This window comes from Orcinus orca, chromosome 8 (assembly GCF_937001465.1).
Source record: "Orcinus orca chromosome 8, mOrcOrc1.1, whole genome shotgun sequence".
Lineage (NCBI taxonomy): Eukaryota > Metazoa > Chordata > Mammalia > Artiodactyla > Delphinidae > Orcinus > Orcinus orca.
Genome location: NC_064566.1, coordinates 113,187,543 through 113,205,911, shown reverse-complemented (window position 1 = coordinate 113,205,911; position 18,369 = coordinate 113,187,543). Strand labels below are relative to the sequence as shown.

The 18,369-nt window shown below is 44.8% G+C and overlaps 1 long non-coding RNA gene across 2 annotated transcripts in view; it reads right to left on the bottom strand.

Annotated features, from left to right (window-relative positions):
* LOC125965177 (uncharacterized) overlaps nt 1-18,369 on the bottom strand; it is a 1,265,679-nt gene that overhangs the window by 818,624 nt on the left and 428,686 nt on the right. For both annotated transcript variants that reach the window (XR_007478764.1, XR_007478762.1), the window contains exon 2: nt 2,141-2,222. This is a non-coding gene — a long non-coding RNA (uncharacterized LOC125965177). The remainder of the gene's footprint in view (nt 1-2,140; nt 2,223-18,369) is intronic.

The following is an 18,369-nucleotide window of genomic DNA, read 5'->3' as shown; positions in this document are numbered from 1 at the left end:
GTAAGGCTATGAAGAGGCATTGAAGGCAAGGCAGAATTGCAGGAAACTGATTTCAGGAGGTAGACTGGAATTGCATTTAAAGCATAGGAAAAGAGGCAGAACATCGACAATGATGCACTTGGCCAAAAAGGGCGTATGCGTTTTTTCCTGAATATATTCTGGAAAAAACGCATACGCCCTTTTTGGCCAACCAAGCAAGCTTGCAAAGGAAATCTGCACTACAATGAAGTCTCACTTCCCCCCGGTCAAAAGGGCCATCTGAAAAAAGTGTAAAATCCAGAAAGGCAGGACAGGCCATGGAGAACTGGAAGACTTGTTATGCTGATGGGCGGGATGTAAATTGCCAACAGCCACTCAATTGAAGTGTGTGGTGTTTCCTGAAACATCGAAAAAACAAAGCAACAGAGCCTAGGGCACTTCCACTTATGGTCCTATAGCTTAGGGAAATTAAAATCAAAAAGACACAGCCACCCCAAAGTTTGGGACGGCTCTGTTTACAAGAACCTCGTTTACGGTACAAGTTCAATATCGCAGAAAGTGAAAAATGGATAAAGAAGTTGTGGTACTTACGTACAATGCAATATCACTCAGCAATGAAATCTATGTCATGAGGCCCGTAGCAGCATAATGAGTGGATTCAGGTATGATGATTCTAACTGAAATAAGTCACACAGAAAAAGAAACATCGTAAGATATCACTAATACACGGAATGTAAACTTGGCTACACAGGAACTGGATTACAAAACAGAAGAGGGTCTCAAATTTAGAAAACCAACATGCTTGCTTAAGGGGAAAGGTGAGTTGGGGTGCTGCATAAAACCAGAGATTGAAATGAGCACAGATAAATTTCCTTAAGCCAAATATGGAATAGACAAGAGCTACTCCTTGCTGAACGAAATGGACTCAAAACACCATACTAAACGGCTAAGAATGTACCTGACTAGTAAGTATCTTAAAACCTATGGATTGCTATGTCTCCGAAAGAGAATCAAGCGTGTGTCCAGGGGCATAAACGCAGCAGTGATAGGACTGGAGAGGTTCAGTGAGCAAATGAAGACCCTTTGAAGTCATATTGCATGGTACCCTTTCCACGGGTCTCAACTCTCCAGGTTTAAGGGATTCTTCCTTCAGCGAAAACATGCATGTGGCACCCACAGTATGATCAACCATGTGATCGGGAGACGGGTTCAAATATGACTCAGTTCTCGTCCCCTGGTACTCGGGTGCAACATTCCAGACGCTTTACTAACACTCTCCCGACTTGGAGAGTCAGTGCCTTTAACCTCCTGTTTGGCCCAGTTTGCAATTTCTGCGGAAGATGAACAGGAATAGGGAGAAACAATGAGAGACTAGCTGGAGGTGTCTGGACGGGCAAATTTAACTATCATTTCCCACCAGGAAGAGGAATTAACCAAAGGCTCAGCGTGCCGTGCCAGAACCAGATTAGGGCCTGAAGCAATCCTGCGGTGTTGCGGCCAGCTCACAAGAAAGCGAGTTGAAGAAAGGAGCTCAGGGGCACTGTAATTCACAAACCTGCACAGTTATAAATGACAGCTTTCGTCCAAAAATATACTGAAGTAAGGCTGCCAAGAGGACTTGAAAGCGGGGCAGAATTGCAGGAAACCGATTGCAAGAGGTAGACTGGAACTGCATTTAAAGCATAGGAAAAGAGGCAGAACGTTGACAATGATGCACTTGGCCAAAAAGTGTGTATGAGTTTTTTCCGGAAAAAACGCATACACCCTTTTTGGTCAACCAAGCAAGCTTGCAAAAGAAATCTGCCCTACAATGTAGTCTAACTTCCCCCCGGTCAACAGGGCCATCTGAAAAAAGTGTAAAATCCAGAAAGGCAGGACAGACCATGGAGAACTGGGAGCCTTCTTATGTTGATGGGCAGGATGTGAATTGCCAACAGCCACTCGGGAGAAGTGTATGGTGTTTCCTGAAACATCTAAAAAACAAAGCAACAGAGCCTAGGGCACTTCAACTTATGGTCCTATAGCTTAGGGAAATTAAAATAAAAAAGACACAGCCACCCCAAAGTTTGGGACGGCTCTGTTTACAAGAAACTCGTTTACGGTACAAGTTCAATTTTGCAGAAAGTGAAAAATGGATAAAGAAGTTGTGGTACTTACGTACAATGCAATATCACTCAGCAATGAAATCTATGTCATGAGGCCCGTAGCAGCACAATGAGTGGATTCAGGTATGATGATTCTAACTGAAATAAGTCACACAGAAAAAGAAACATTATAAGACATCACTAATACACGGAATGTAAACTTGGCTACACAGGAACTGGATTACAAAAGAGAACAGGGTCTCAAATTTAGAAAACCAACTTATGCTTGCTTAAGGGGAAAGGTGAGTTGGGGTGCTGCATAAAACCAGAGATTGAAATGAGCACAGATAAAGTTCCTTAAGCCAAATATGGAATAGACAAGAGCTACTCCTTGCTCAACGAAATGGACTCAACACCCCATATTAAACGCCTAAGAATGTACCTGACTAGTAAGTATCTTAAAACCTATGGATCGCTCTGTCTCTGAAAGAGAATCAAGCGTGTGTACAGGGGCATAAACGCAGCAGTGATAGGATTGGAGAGGTTCGGTGAGCAAATGAAGACCCTTTGAAGTCATATTGCATGGTACCCATTCCACGGGTCTCAACTCTCCAGGTTTAAGGGATTCTTCCTTCAGCTAAATCATGCATGTGGAACCCAGAGTATGATCAACCGTGTGATCAGGAGACGTGTTCAAATATGTCTCAGTTCTCGTCCCCTGGTACTCGGGTGCAACATTCCAGACGCTTTACTAACACTCTCCCGACTTGGAGAGTCAGTGCCTTTAACCTCCTGTTTGGCCCAGTTTGCAATTTCTGCGGAAGATGAACAGGAATAGGGAGAAACAATGAGAGACTAGCTGGAGGTGTCTGGACGGGCAAATTTAACTATCATTTCCCACCAGGAAGCGGAATTAACCAAAGGCTCAGCGTGCCGTGCCGGAACTAGATTAGGGCCTGAAGCAATGCTGCAGTCTTGCGGCCAGCTCACAAGAAAGCGAGTTGAAGAAAGGAGCTCAGGGGCACTGTAATTCACAAACCTGCAGAGTTATAAATGACAGCTATCGTACAAAAATATACTGAAGTAAGGCTGCCAAGAGGACTTGAAAGTGGGGCAGAATTGCAGGAAACCGATTTCAGGAGGTAGACTGGAATTGCATTTAAAGCATAGGAAAAGAGGCAGAACGTTGACAATCATGCACTTGGCCAAAAAGGGCGTATGCGTTTTTTCCTGAATATATTCAGGAAAAAACGCATACGCAATTTTTGGCCAACCAAGCAAGCTTGCAAAGGAAATCTGCACTACAATGAAGTCTCACTTCCCCCCGGTCAAAAGGGCCATCTGAAAAAAGTGTAAAATCCAGAAAGGCAGGACAGGCCATGGAGAACTCGGAGCCTTGTTATGCTGATGGGCGGGATGTAAATTGCCAACAGCGACTCAGGATAAGTGTATGGTGTTTCCTGAAACATCTAAAAAACAAAGCAACAGAGCCTAGGGCACTTCCACTTACGGTCCTATAGCTTAGGGAAATTAAAATCAAAAAGACACAGCCACCCCAAAGTTTGGGACGGCTCTGTTTACAAGAAACTCTTTTACGGAACAAGTTCAATATCGCAGAAAGTGAAAAATGGATAAAGAAGTTGTGGTACTTACGTACAATGCAATATCACTCAGCAATGAAATCTATGTCATCAGGCCCGTAGCAGCATAATGAGTGGATTCAGGTATGATGATTCTAACTGAAATAAGTCACACAGAAAAAGAAACATCATAAGATATCACTAATACACGGAATGTAAACTTGGCTACACAGGAACTGGATTACGAAAGAGAACAGGCTCTCAAATTTAGAAAACCAACTTATGCTTGCTTAATGGGAAAGGTGAGTTGGGGTGCTGCATAAAACCAGAGATTGAAATGAGCACAGATAAAGTTCCTTCAGCCAAATATGGAATAGACAAGAGCTACTCCTTGCTCAACGAAATGGACTCAACACCCCATATTAAATGCCTAAGAATGTACCTGACTAGTAAGTATCTTAAAACCTATGGATTGCTATGTCTCCAAAAGAGAATCAAGCGTGTTTACAGGGGCATAAACGCAGCAGTGATAGGATTGGAGAGGTTCGGTGAGCAAATGAAGACCCTTTGAAGTCATATTGCATGGTACCCATTCCACGGGTCTCAACTCTCCAGGTTTAAGGGATTCTTCCTTCAGCTAAATCATGCATGTGGAACCCAGAGTATGATCAACCGTGTGATCGGGACGTGTTCCAATATGTCTCAGTTCTCGTCCCCTGGTACTCAGGTGCAACATTCCAGACACTTTTCTAACACTCTCCCGACTTGGAGAGTCAGTGCCTTTAACCTCCTGTTTGGCCCAGTTTGCAATTTCTGCGGAAGATGAACAGGAATAGGGAGAAACAATGAGAGACTAGCTGGAGGTGTCTGGACGGCGAAATTTAACTCTCATTTCCCACCAGGAAGAGGAATTAACCAAAGGCTCAGCGTGCCATGCCGGAATCAGATTAGGGCCTGAAGCAATGCTGCAGTGTTGCGGCCAGCTCACAAGAAAGCGAGTTGAAGAAAGGAGCTCAGGGGCACTGTAATTCACAAACCTGCAGAGTTATAAATGACAGCTATCGTCCAAAAATATACTGAAGTAAGGCTTCCAAGAGGAGTTGAAAGTGGGGCAGAATTGCAGGAAACCGATTTCAGGAGGTAGACTGGAATTGAATTTAAAGCATAGGAAAAGAGGCAGAACGTCAACAATGATGCACTTCGCCAAAAAGGGCGTATGCGTTTTTTTCTGAATATATTCAGGAAAAAACGCATACGCCCTTTTTGGCCAACCAAGCAAGCTTGCAAAGGAAATCTGCATTACAATGAAGTCTCACTTCCCCCCGGTCAAAAGGGCCATCTGAAAAAAGTGTAAAATCCAGAAAGGCAGGACAGGCCATGGAGAACTGGGAGCCTTGTTATGCTGATGGGCGGGATGTAAATTTCCAACAGCCACTCGGGAGATGTGTATGGTGTTTCCTGAAACATCTAAAAAACAAAGCAACAGAGCCTAGGGCACTTCCACTTATGGTCCTATAGCTTAGGGAAATTAAAATCAAAAAGACCCAGCCACCCCAAAGTTTGGGATGGCTCTGTTTACAAGAACCTCATTTACGGGACAAGTTCAATATCGCAAAAAGTGAAAAATGGATAAAGAAGTTGTGGTACTTACGTACAATGCAATATCACTCAGCAATGAAATCTATGTCATCAGGCCCGTAGCAGCATAATGAGTGGATTCAGGTATGATGATTCTAACTGAAATAAGTCACAAGAAAAAGAAACATCATAAGATATCACTAATACACGGATTGTAAACTTGGCTACAGAGGAACTGGATTACAAAACAGAACAGGGTCTCAAATTTACAAAACCAACTTATGCTTGCTTAAGGGGAAAGGTGAGTTGGGGTGCTGCATAAAACCACAGATTGAAATGAGCACAGATAAAGTTCCTTAAGCCAAATATGTAATAGACAAGAGCTACTCCTTGCTCAATGAAATGGACTCAACACCCCATATTAAACGCCTAAGAATGTACCTGACTAGTAAGTATCTTAAAACCTATGGATCGCTCTGTCTCTGAAAGAGAATCAAGCGTGTGTACAGGGGCATAAATGCAGCAGTGATAGGATTGGAGAGGTTCGGTGAGCAAATGAAGACCCTTTGAAGTCATATTGCATGGTACCCATTCCACGGGTCTCAACTCTCCAGGTTTAAGGGATTCTTCCTTCAGCTAAATCATGCATGTGGAACCCAGAGTATGATCAACCGTGTGATCGGGAGACGTGTTCCAATATGTCTCAGTTCTCGTCCCCTGGTACTCGGGTGCAATATTCCAGACGCTTTTCTAACACTCTCCCGACTTGGAGAGTCAGTGCCTTTAACCTCCTGTTTGGCCCAGTTTGCAATTTCTGCGAAAGATGAACAGGAATAGGGAGAACCAATGAGAGACTAGCTGGAGGTGTCTGGACGGGCAATTTTAACTATCATTTCCCACCAGGAATAGGAATTAACCAAAGGATTAGCCTGCCTTGCCGGAACCAGATTAGGGCCTGAAGCAATCCTGCGGTGTTGAGGCCAGCTCACAAGAAAACGAGTTGAAGAAAGGAGCTCAGCGGCACCGTAATTCACAAACCTGCAGAGTTATAAATGACAGCTATCGTCCAAAAATATACTGAAGTAAGGCTGCCAAGAGGACTTGAAAGCGGGGCAGAACTGCAATAAACCGATTGCAAGAGGTAGACTGGAATTGCATTTAAAGCATAGGAAAAGAGGCAGAACGTTGACAATGATGCACTTGGCCAAAAAGTGCGTATGAGTTTTTTCCGGGAAAAACGCATACGCACTTTTTGGCCAACCAAGCAAGCTTGCAAAGGAAATCTGCCCTACAATGTAGTCTCACTTCCCCCCGGTGAAAAGGGCCATCTGAAAAAAGTGTAAAATCCAGAATGGAAGGACAAGCCATGGAGAACTGGGAGCCTTGTTATGCTGATGGGCGGATGTAAATTGCCAACAGCCACTCGGGAGAAGTGTATGGTGTTTCCTGAAACATCTAAAAAACAAAGCAACAGAGCCTAGGGCACTTCCACTTATGGTCCTAAAGCTTAGGGAAATTAAAATCAAAAAGACACAGCCACCCCAAACTTTGGGACAGCTCTGTTCACAAGAACCTCGTTTACGGTACAAGTTCAATATCGCAGAAAGGGAAAAATGGATAAAGAAATTGTGGTACTTACGTACAAAGCAATATCACTCAGCAATGAAATCTATGTCATCAGGCCCGTAGCAGCATAATGAGTGGATTCAGGTGTGATGATTCTAACTGAAATAAGTCACACAGAAAAAGAAACATCATAAGATATCACTAATACACGGAATGTAATCTTGGCTACACAGGAACTGAATTACAAAACAGAACAGGGTCTCAAATGTAGAAAACCAACTTATGCTTGCTTAAGGGGAAAGGTGAGTTGGGGTGCTGCATAAAACCAGAGATTGAAATGAGCACAGATAAAGTTCCTTAAGACAAATATGTAATAGACAAGAGCTACTCCTTGCTCAACGAAATGGACTCAAAACCCCATATTAAACGCCTAATAATGTACCTGACTAGTAAGTATCTTAAAACCTATGGATTGCTATGTCTCCGAAAGAGAATCAAGCATGTGTACAGGCGCATAAACGCAGCAGTGATAGGACTGGAGAGGTTCGGTGAGCAAATGAAGACCCTTTGAAGTCATATTGCATGGTACCCATTCCACAGGTCTCAACTCTCCAGGTTTAAGGGATTCTTCCTTAGGCTAAAACATGCTTGTGGAACCCAGAGTATGATCAACCATGTGATCAGGAGACGTGTTCCAATATATCTCAGTTCTCATCCCCTGGTACTCGGGTGCAACATTCCAGACGCTTTACTAACACTCTCCCGACTTGGAGAGTCAGTGCCTTTAACCTCCTGTTTGGCCCAGTTTGCAATTTCTGCAGAAGATGAACAGGAATAGGGAGAACCGATGAGAGACTAGCTGGAGGTGTCTGGACGGGCAAATTTAACTCTCATTTCCCACCAGGAAGAGGAAATAACCGACGGCTCAGCGTGCCGTGCCGGAACCAGATTAGGGCCTGAAGCAATCCTGCGGTGTTGCGGCCAGCTCACAAGAAAGCGAGTTGAAGAAAGGAGCTCAGGGGCACTGTAATTCACAAACCTGCAGAGTTATAAATGACAGCTATCGTCCAAAAATATACGGAAGTAAGGCTGTCAAGCAGACTTGATAGCGGGGCAGAATTGCAGGAAACCGATTTCAGGAGGTAAACTGGAATTGCATTTAAAGTATAGGAAAAGAGGCAGAACGTCCACAATGATGCACTTGGCCAAAAAGGGCGTATGCGTTTTTTCCTGAATATATTCAGGAAAAAACGCATACGCCCTTTTTGGCCAACCAAGCAAGCTTGCAAAGGAAATCTGCACTACAATGAAGTCTCACTTCCCCCCGTCAAAGGCCCATCTGAAAAAAGTGTAAAATCCAGAAAGGCAGGACAGGCCATGGAGAACTGGGAGCCTTGTTATGCTGATGGGCGGGATGTAAATTGCCCACAGCCAATGGGGAGAAGTGTATGGTGTTTCCTGAAACATCTAAAAAACAAACCAACAGAGCCTAGGGCACTTCCACTTATGGTCCTATAGCTTAGGGAAATTAAAATCAAAAAGACACAGCCACCCCAAAGTTTGGGACGGCTCTGTTTACAAGAACCTCGTTTACGGTACAAGTTCAATATCGCAGAAAGTGAAAAATGGATAAAGAAGTTGTGGTACTTACGTACAATGCAATATCACTCAGCAATGAAATCTATGTCATCAGGCCCGTAGCAGCAAAATGAGTGGATTCAGGTATGATGATTCTAACTGAAATAAGTCACACAGAAAAAGAAACATCATAAGATATCACTAATACACGGAATGTAAACTTGGCTACACAGGAACTGGATTACAAAACAGAACAGGGTCTCAAATGTAGAAAACCAACTCATGCTTGCTTAAGGGGAAAGGTGAGTTGGGGTGCTGCATAAAACCAGAGATTGAAATGAGCACAGATAAAGTTCCTTAAGCCAAATATGGAATAGACAAGAGCTACTCCTTGCTCAACGAGATGGACCCAACACCCCATATTAAACGCCTACGAATGTACCTGACTAGTAAGTATCTTAAAACCTATGGATTGCTATGTCTCCGAAAGAGAAACAAGCGTGTGTACAGGGGCATAAACGCAGCAGTGATAGGATTGGAGAGGTTCGGTGAGCCAATGAAGACCCTTTGAAGTCATATTGTATGGTACCCATTCCACGGGTCTCAACTCTCCAGGTTTAAGGGATTCTTCCTTCAGCTAAAACACGCATGTGGAACCCAGAGTATGATCAACCATGTGATCGGGCGACGTGTTCCAATATGTCTCAGTTCTCGTCCCCTGGTGGTCGGGTGCAACATTCCAGACGCTTTACTAACACTCTCCCAACTTGGAGAGTCAGTGCCTTTAACCTCCTTTTAGGCCCAGTTTGCAATTTCTGCGTGAGATTGACAGGAATAGGGAGGACCAATGAGAGACTAGCTGGAGGTGTCTGGACGGGCAAATTTAACTCTCATTTCCCACGAGGAAGAGGAATTAATCAAAGGCTCAGCGTGCCGTGCCAGAACCAGATTAAGGCCTGAAGCAATCCTGCTGTGTTGCGGCCAGCTCACAAGAAAGCGAGTTGAAGAAGGGAGCTCAGGGGCATTGTAATTCACAAACCTGCAGAGTTATAAATGACAGCTATCCTCCAAAAATATACTGAAGTAAGGCTGCCAAGAGGACTTGAAAGTGGGGCAGAATTGCAGGAAACCGATTTCAGGAGGTAGACTAGAATTGCATTTAAAGCATAGGAAAAGAGGCAGAACGTCGACAATGATGCACTTGGCCAAAAAGGACGTATGCGTTTTTTCCTGAATATATTCAGGAAAAAACGCATATGCGCTTTTTAGCCAACCAAGCAAGTTTGCAAAGGATATCTGCACTACAATGAAGTCTCACTTCCCCCCGGTCAAAAGGGCCATCTGAAAAAAGTTTAAAATCCAGAAAGGCAGGACAGGTCATGGAGAACTGGGAGCCTTGTTATGCTGATGGGCGGGATGTAAATTGCCAACAGCCACTGGGGAGTAGTGTATGGTGTTTCCTGAAACATCTAAAAAACAAAGCAACAGAGCCTAGGGCACTTCCACTTATGGTCCTATAGCTTAGGGATATTAAAATCAAAAAGACACAGCCACCCCAAAGTTTGGGACGGCTCTGTTTACAAGAACCTCGCTTACGGGACAAGTTCAATATCGCAGAAAGTGAAAAATGCATAAAGAAGTTGTGGTACTTACGTACAATGCAATATTACTCAGCAATGAAATCTATGTCATCAGGCCTGTAGCAGAAAATGAGTGGATACAGGTATGATGATTCTAACTGAAATAAGTCACACAGAAAAAGAAACATCATAAGATATCACTAATACACGGAATGTAAACTTGGCTACACAGGAACTGGATTACAAAACAGAACAGGGTCTCAAATTTAGAAAACCAACTTATGCTTGCTTAAGGGGAAAGGTGAGTTGGGGTGCTGCATAAAACCAGAGATTGAAATGAGCACAGATAAAGTTCCTTAAGCCAAATATGGAATAGAGAAGAGCTACTCCTTGCTCAATGAAATGGACTCAACACCCCATATTAAACGCCTAAGAATGTACCTGACTACTAAGTATCTTAAAACCTATGGATCGCTATGTCTCCGAAAGAGAATCAAGCGTGTGTACAGGGTCATAAACGTAGCAGTGATAGGATTGGAGAGGTTCGGTGAGCAAATGAAGACCCTTTGAAGTCATATTGCATGGTACCCATTCCACGGGTCTCAACTCTCCAGGTTTAAGGGATTCTTCCTTCAGCTAAAACATGCATGGGGAACCCAGAGTATGATCAACCGTGTGATCGGTAGACGTGTTCTATATGTCTCAGTTCTCGTCCCCTGGTACTCGGGTACAACATTCCAGTCGCTTTACTAACACTCTCCCGACTTGGAGAGTCAGTGCCTTTAACCTCCTCTTTGGCCCAGTTTGCAATTTCTGCGGAAGATGAACAGGAATAGGGAGAACCAATGAGAGACTAGCTGGAGGTGTCTGGACGGGCAAATTTAACTCTCATTTCCCACCAGAAAGAGGAATTAACCAAAGGCTCAGCGTGCCGTGCCGGAACCAGATTAGTGCCTGAAGCAATCCTGCGGTGTTGCGGCCAGCTCACAAGAAAGCGAGTTGAAGAAAGGAGCTCAGGGGCACTGTAATTCACAAACCTGCAGAGTTATAAATGACAGCTATCGTCCAAAAATATATTGAAGTAAGGCTGCCAAGAGGACTTGAAAGTGGGGCAGAATTGCAGGCAAACGATCATGAGGTAGACTGGAATTGCATTTAAAGCATAGGAAAAGAGGCAGAACGTCGACAATGATGCACTTGGCCAAAAAGGGCGTATGCTTTTTTTCCTGAATATATTCAGGAAAAGACGCATACGCCCTTTTTGGCCAACCAAGCAAGTTTGCAAAGGATATCTGCACTACAATGAAGTCTCACTTCCCCCCAGTCAAAAGGGCCATCTGAAAAAAGTGTAAAATCCAGAAAGGCAGGACAGGCCATGGAGAACTGGGTTCCTTGTTATGCTGATGGGCGGGATGTAAATTGCCAACAGCCACTGGGGAGAAGTGTATGGTGTTTCCTGAAACATCTAAAAAACAAAGCAACAGAGCCTAGGGCACTTCCACTTATGGTCCTATAGCTTAGGGAAATTAAAATCAAAAAGACAGAGCCACCCCAAAATTTGGGATGGCTCTGTTTACAGGAACCTCTTGTGCAGCACAAGTTAAATATGCCAGAGAGCAAATAATGGATAAAGAAGTTGCGGTACTTACGTACAACAGAATACCTCTCAGCAATGAAAACTATGTCACCAGGCCCGTACCAGCATAATGAGTGCATTGAGGCATGGTGATTCTAAGTGAAAAATGTCACACAGAAAAAGAAACATCATAAGTTACCACTAATACATGGAATGAGAACTTGGCTACACATGAACTGAATTACAAAACAGAACAGGATCTCATGTTTAGAAAACCAACTTATGCTTGCTTAAGGGGGAAGGTGAGTTGGGGTGCTGCATAAAACCAGAGTTTCAAATTAGCACAGATACCGTTCCATAAGCTAAATATGTAATAGACAAGACCTAACCCTTGCTCAAGGAAATGGACTCAACAATGATGTATCACCTCACACCTGGTAGAATGGGCATCATCAGAAAATCTACAAACAAAAAATGCTGGAAAGGGTGTGGAGAAAAGGAACCCTCTTCCACTATTGTTGGGAATATAAATTGATACAGTCACTATGGAGAACAATATGGAGTTTCTTAAGAAACTAACAGTAGAATTACCATATGATACAGCAAATCCAGTTCTGGACATATACCCAGACAAAACCATAAATCAAAAAGAGACATTCACCGCAATGTTCATTGCCTCACTCTTTACAATATCGAGGTAATGGAAGCAACCTAAATGCCCACAGACAGACGAATGCATAAAGCTGTGGTACATATATAAAATGCAATATTACTAAGCCATGAAAAGGAATGAAATTGGGTCATTTGTCAAGACGTCGATGGATCTAGAGAGTGTCATACAGACTGAAGTAAGTCAGAAAGAGAAAAACAAATCTTGTATATTCATGCATATATGTGGAACCTAGAAAAACTGTACAGGTTAACCATTTTGCAAGGCATAAATAGAGCAACACATGTAGACAACAAACGTATGGACAACAAGGGTGGAAAGCTGTTGGGGTGGTGGTGGTGGGAGGAGTTGAGAGACTGGGATTGGCATGTATACATTTATATGTATAAAATAGATAACCAATAAGAACCTGCTGTATAAAAATATAAAATAAAATTCAAAATTAAAAAGAAATAAAATTTAAAAAATAAAACAGGAAAAACAATTATTCCCTTCACATACATGTATTTATATGAATAAATTATTTCCATGCTTATATCTGTAAATACAAAAAAGAGGAATAAAATCTACCTTGAACCAAAAACGAAAAAGAGAAAAAAAACACAGAACCCACCAGTTCCACAGAGGAAAACCGTATCAGGGCACTTGCTCCAGTTGTAAACAATTCTGAAGTTGGTCAGTGGTGGGGAATCGTCTCCCATTCAGCCAGCAGCCCCCACGCAACAAGCATCCTCATTGCAAAGCTGGGGCACCGTGCCGAGGCATCTGTGAGTAAACGTGAGCTGAGCCCCAGGCCAGTTGCTGCTGAACTATTCCCACCCGTCCCAGGTAAAACACCTGAATATATACAAGGACTTGAAAGCCTAGAGGAAGGGCCATAGAGCCACACGAGTGACAGCATGCCAGCCGACTTGGTGCCTGCAGGCCAGCCAGGATGGTCCTGGCCCTGGGTGCTCTTCTGGAAGATTTCCATTTCCCTGCCTGAGATACCCGTCCTGTCCCTGCCCCCACTGCTTTTTTCCTTCCTCACCTCTGCCCAGGGAGAAATTCCAGCAGCAGGTATAGGTGACACATCCTCTTCTTTAGCAGGTGGCAGCCTGGCAACTGCTGCAGAAAGTCCAGCAGAGCCCCACTCACACTGGGCCACCCACAAAGCCGTGGCCTCTCACTCCCTCCCACCAGCCCAGCCCCGAGACTGCTGACAGGGCAGAGAAAATGGCGTCAGGCACGGCTGCAGGGCCTCTTGCTGCCTGGAGTGGTATTTATATTGATCTCAACCCAGGCACACCTGGGGAGGGCTGGCCGGCACGGTAAGGCTGCCCAGGTCAGCCAATCATCACCCCTCAGGGGCTCACAGTTGCAGAAAATGGAACTTGCTGAACCGGCCAGGTCCAAGGAACAGGTGTGGGCTCCTGAGAGTCAGGATAGACAAGGGGCTGCAGCTTTGGCTTGTTTTCTAATCATTTTATCTGGCCCATGAGTGGGAGACAACTTCAAGAAAACCCTCTCCTAATGAGAGGAACCCAGGAGTCAGGGAGAGGAGGGGTGGGTGGTGGTTGGAGACAGAGGCCTGGTGCCCCGGGTGCAGTGGAAGTCTCTGGAAGACCAGGTGGAGGGAGGCCGCACAGAGTGATGCCCAGGGTCACAGACCTGTCACAGCTGCTGTTTGTTAGTTCCAGTCCTGTTCTGAGGTGCTCTGTGTCAGCTCTGAGTGACAGGTGAGCTGGGGGTGCTCTGCAATGAGGGCTATGTGCACGGTTCCTGTGTGCCCAGCCCTGCCACGGTACCTGCAAGGGTAGCTCTGTATCCTGGGAGGGGCCTGACCACGAGAGCCCCGTGGGCTGGGGTGGGGGTGGGGTACCTGCCCAGGTGAGCTCCATATTCTGGGATTGGTCTGACCACGAGAGCCCCATGGGCTGCTGGGGACCTGGTAAAGGATGTCAGGACAGTCAGTGAAGCCACCGAGGATATACCTCCAACTGCTCCTAATTCCTACACCCTGCTGGTCATTCTACCAACCACCAGGACATGGTATTCTGTATTAGTCTTCAATGATGCCTTCTTTTGTATTCCATTAGTCCCAGAGTCACAAGAAATTTTGGCTTGTGAGTGGCAGGACTCAACATACAACTAAAACAATACTTCCGGGCCGTCTTGCCCCAAGGGTGCAAAAATTCCCACACCATCTTTGGGGAAAGCTTAGCTAAAGACTTAAAAGTTCTACCTCTGGAAAAGGAAACCCTCCTTCAGTACGCAGACGACATTCTGATCGCCAGCCCTACTAAGGAGGCCTCTGAACTACCAAGCCAATAAAGGATAGAAGTTGTCCAAGAAAAAGCTCAAATATCACAGACTGCGGTGACCTGCCTGGGCTTCATTCTCACAGAAGGTCGGAGAAGCCCATCCCAGGAAAGGAAAGAAACCATTTTCAGCCTTACCCCTTTCTAAAACTAGAAGACAGCTTAGGGGTTCCTGGGGAGGCCAGGGTTTGCTGCTTCTGGATCCCTAACTACAGTCTACTAGCTGGGCCTCTATATGAAACACTGAAAGGAAAAGATGATGATCCTTTTGAATAGAATCCAGAAGTGGCCTTTCAAGAATGGAAAGAGCAGTCAATTCAGACCCTTGCCCTGGAACTCCCTAATTTAGCTAAACCCTTTGACCTTTACATTCCCGGTGAAAGGTGAATCGCCATTGGAGAATTAGTGCAAAAACTGGGACCACTTGAAATGGAACAATGCAAGAATGCCATCCAGGTAGGATAAACTACGGGCACCAAGGGGCTTGGCCCACTGCCACATCTGGCCAAGATACTGGCGGTATCTAAAAACCTGGAAATCAGCAGCCCCAAAGGCCACCTCCCTCCTAAGGGAAAAGGACCCCACATGGTGATCCTAACCACCAACCATGCTCTGAAGTTGCAGGGTTCGCTCTGTGGGCACACCAACCTCGAGTGAGGAGGCCTTCCAACTCCAACATCCAGAGAGATAACCGGGGGCAACAGGGCACCATGACGACTCATGTGAACATCACTTGACCTGGAGTTTCTCTCATAAAACAACAAGAGTGTGTCCCAAAAGAGTAGACTACTGCTTGCAGGACTTACTGCACCCAGAGGGGAGCTAATAATCTTGGCGGGGGAACCGTATATCACACTGTCACCATAGAAAAGCCTACAGACACCGTGATGATGGTGGCCAATGAGACTGGCTGGACTCCTGTTTACTTCAAAAGGCTGTTGACTCAGTGGCCATCATGGTCCTTGATCACCACTGACCCTGGACTGTCTGGGAGTTGAGCGGGCAGGGCTCAGACACTGGTGCTGTTTGTACGTTAATTCAGGGGCCTAATTGAAGAAAGCGCAGACTACTGGTCAGAGCATCTAGGCTGGCAGAAACGGTCAGCCTAAGGTGGCCGAACAAATGTGGGGCGGGGTGAAACCGGCCCCCACAGCGTCTCTGCACATCTCTTTCCTGGACCCTTAAAGGTCATTAGAATCTATATCACTTCCAATGCTGGTGCTCAGGTGGACGAGCAGGGAGGCAGGGGCCCTGGGGACAATCAACGTCACCTGGAGGCTGCTGGAGAGAAGTTCTGACCCTCTCCCCCGGGTATGAGGGCTCCCAACTCAGCACTCAGCAGTTACAGAAGAAGGGTCTGCACCCTCAGCACTCCAAGAATGAGGAACGGGACAAAAGGCAGAGGAGGGGTTTGTCCCCAGCAAAGCCCATTAAAAATCCCTGGGAGATAAAAATAGAATCTGGGCAATAAAGTCAAGTCTAACCGTTTTTATCCTTTGTGCTTTGTCTAATTTCATGTGCTCCTAGGGTCCCGCATGCAGAGGTTCCACACCCAGCACTTCAGACCAGATTTCCTAGTGCAGAATGGCTGGGACGACACCTCAGCTCCTGGGGCCCAGTGCAGACTCTGCGATATAGAGCCTGAGCTGCAGCCAACCCGGCCCTCGAGAGCTCCGCCCCCTCCCTCCCACTGACTCTGACAGGATCTCTACACAGCAGCCCAGCCCACAGCCCACGGGGTAGTGCATGCTCTCACCTCTCCATTCTCTGATCAAAATATAAAGTTTCCTTTGCTTGTGAACCAAACTCAGTCTCGATCTGTTGGCCCCAATGACACTGGGCAGGGGGACACTTGTTGGGGTCCGCTCTGGAGGATCAGTAACAGAAATTGAGACTATTGTAACCTCAATGAACAGATGTGTGAGCCAAACTGTAGTTAACATAGAACAGTGTATAAGGCTCGGGTAAAATAAGATGTTTCTAACACTTCCATTTGATATTTCCATCACTTTATTATAAGCAAGTTCAGTGAAAAGGTTTGTCTTATTTGTCAGGTCAATATTAGAGAAACGAAGTGATTTCTTTCCAAGGATGTACATCTAATAATCTTGGTTAAAGCTTCAATCTTGTTTTAAATGCTTTTCCATTGAAAATGATACCTCTCTTTCAGCTCCCCCATTTCTGAGAAGTATAAAATCTTATAATTTATTATTACCAAAGGGGAAAGGTGGGAGGAGGGATAAATTAACAGTTTGGGATTAACACATACACACTGCCATGTATAAAATAGATCATCAACAAGGAACTACTGTATAGCACAGGGAACTACACTCAACATTTTGCAATAAGCTATAAGGGGAAATAATCTGAAAAAGAATAGATATTTTTATTGACATCATCTATCAATGACAGTTAAAGTGTAACCTAAGGGAAGCTGGTGGTGAGTGCTTCTGACCCTGAAGACTTCAATCATCTAAAGTTTGGACTCTGCCTACTTCCCAAGACCCTTAATGAACATATGTGTAGCCGTAGCTTAAAAAATTCCCCAGTTTGGGTTTCGGGGAGACACTGATTTTGAAAAAGCCCTGGTGTTCTCCTTACATGAATGGGACTCTTCCTACTGCTAAAACATGTCTGTCACACCCAGAGGATGGTATACCGTCTGATCGGGAAGAGTTTGGAAAAGGCATCTCATCTCCTCATCTCCTGGTGCTCGGGTTCACCCCTCCAGCGTCTTTACTAACAGTCTCCCCACTTGGAGATGTCAGCACTGTCAACATCCTGTTGTGTACAGTTTGGAATTTGTCCAGAGGATGAAGCGGAAGGATGAGGAACAATGAGAGACAAGTCCTAGGTGTTCAGACAGGCACATGTCACTCTAATTTCCAATCAGGAAGACAAACTGACCAAAGGCTAGGATTGCCCATGGAAACAGTATAGGGCTTGAGGAAATCCCGCTGCTTTGTGGCCAGTTCCCATAAACACTAGTTGAACAATGGAACTCAGGGGCAGTAAAATTCATGAAACTGCAGAGTTGAAAATATCCATCACTGAAAAATGTCTTGAGGAAAGTCAGAGAAAAGGACTTGTAAGCAAGGGAGAATGGCAGGAAAGGGATTTGAGGAGGTAGAAAGGACTCGCCATTAAGCACAAGAAAAGGAGCTGAACATTGCCAACATTGCAGTTGGCCAAAAAGGGTGTATGCGTTTTTTTCTGTATATATTCAAGAAAAGGGCATACACTTTTTTAGCCAACCAAACAGGTGGGCACTGGAAGTCAATACTACAAAAGATATCACTTCGCATCAGTCAGAAGAGCCATCCTCATAAAGCGTAAACAACAGAAATGCAGGACAGGGCAAGGAGAAGAGGGAGCCCTGTGAGACTTATAGTGGAAATGTATATTGCCAACGGCCATTCTGGAGAAGTGTATTGTGTTTACTAAAGCATCTAAAAAATGAGCTACAGAGCATAGGGCACTTGCACTCATGGGCGTATATCTTGGGAAAAACAAAAATTGAGAGGACACAGGCTCCCCAATGTTTACCCCCTCTCTGTTTAAAAGATCCTCGACTAAGATATAACTTAAATGTCTCTGGAGGGAAAAAATGGATAGAGATGTGGTACTTAGGTAGAGTGGAATATTATTCAGCCTGGAAATCAATGAAATATGGCCAGTTGTAACAACTCCGGAGGAGTTACATATGATCTTTCTAAATGACATAATTCAAAAAGAAAAAGACACATATCATAAGATATCACTTAAAGGTGGAATCCAAAATGGCTACACATGAAATAAATTACAAAACAAAAACATAGTCAAATATGTAGAAAACACGCATAAGGCTGCTAAACGGGAAAGGTGGGGAGGGGTGAGGC